Here is a 1,818-nt window from a genome sequence, read left to right on the forward strand (position 1 = left end):
AGATGGATTGACATTATGACCGCGATGATGGGCTCAAGTATAGCAGAGATTGTGGGGATGGCGTGGGATCGGGCAGTGTTTCATTCTGCTGTGCATGGGGTCCCTATGAGTCGGAAATGACTCGACAGCACTTAACAACAACAACAGCAGCTCACAGCAAATTCCACCACAGAGTTTACAAAGACTTATGGCTAGTAAAGCCATACCAGGTAATTTACTATACCACAACTTTGTATTAAACATTAAAATATATGACAAAAAAACACAGTGGAAACTTTTTGATATCATATATTCAGTCCTCTTAATCAAAAATTATAAATTAAGGCAAGAAGCAATAACACAATGATATCAATATAACCTTAACCTAACTCATGTTCATTTTCTATTGTCTGGAAATATTTGTATAAGAATAGCTTTATTCTTTAAATGTTTTTTAACAATTTGCTGTTGAAGCCATTGGGCCTAGATATTCCTTTAATTGAAAATTATAATTATAGACTACAGGTTTGTTTCATTTAATAACTAATTAAAAATTATTCAGATTTTCTATTTCTTCTTCTCTCAGTTCTGGTGACTTTTATGTTCCAGGAATTGATCTATTTCACTGAAAATGTCAAATTTATTAACATTAAAAAAAAAATTCCCATCTAGTTGATTCTGACTCATGTTTGTTGTTGTTGTTATTTGCCATGGTGTCAGACCTGACTCATAGCAACCCCTCTTTGGGTTTCCAAGTGGGATCACTACAGAAGTAGATTGCCCAACCTTCCTTCTGAGGAGTGGCTAGTGACTTTGAACTGCCAGACTTCTGGTTAACAGTCAGGTGCCTTAGGCACTATGCTACCAGAGTTTCCAAGGTGGTAGACCTTTACAGAAGTAGATTGCCTTCCTTCCATGGAATGGCTGGTGGCTTTGAACTGCTGATTTTCTGGTTAGCAGTCAAATGCCTTAGGCACTGCACCACCAGAGATCCTTTTTAATAACAGGTAATTTTAGTGCCTAAGGCATATATTTGATAATCGGAAGACTGGCTGTTCAAACCCACTAACCACTCCTCGGAAGGAAGATGGAGCAATCTACTTTCATAGTGATACTGCCTCAGAAACCCAAGGAGGGGTTGGTATGAGTTGGATCCAACTTGATGGCAGTGGGTTTGGTTTGGTTTTCATTTAATAATTAATTAAGAATTATTCAGATTTTCTGTTTCCTCTTGTGTGAGCTTTGGTGACTTTTATTTTTCCAGAAATTTATTTATTTCCTTGAAAATTTGAAATTTATTAACATGATTTAGTATAAACTTTATGGTCTTGATATTGTCTACAAGATAATACATAATTTAGTATAAAACTTTATGGTCTTGGTATTGTCTGTGGTGGTCTTTATATTCTTTTTCATGCCGTGATATAGGTTATTTGTATCATTTCTCTTTTTTCTTTTGTAGCATTTCTCTCTTTTCTTATGCAGTTTTACCAGGAAGGTATTCATTTTACTCTTCTTGCAAAATAATTAATTTTTGCATTTTGTTTTCACTGTATCATGTATTCATTTTTTTTCTGCTTTCTGCTGTTATCTTTATTATAAGTTTCCATTTTTTAACTTGGATCTGTCTCTAATTTTTCTAAATGTTGGAGGTGAATAGCTAGATAATGCTCAGTCATATTTCTTTGTTAATATAAACCTTTGTATTTTCCCCAAAGCACAATTCTACCAACATCCAACAAATTTTGATGCTTAGCATTTTTATTTTTTATTAAATTAAACTACATGTATTTTTTCATTGCTATTTGATTCATGGATTATTTAGCAATACATTTCTTA

This window comes from Orycteropus afer, unplaced genomic scaffold (genome assembly GCF_000298275.1).
Source record: "Orycteropus afer afer isolate SDZICR_OR568_19922 unplaced genomic scaffold, OryAfe1.0 scaffold00151, whole genome shotgun sequence".
Classification (NCBI taxonomy): Eukaryota; Metazoa; Chordata; class Mammalia; order Tubulidentata; family Orycteropodidae; genus Orycteropus; species Orycteropus afer.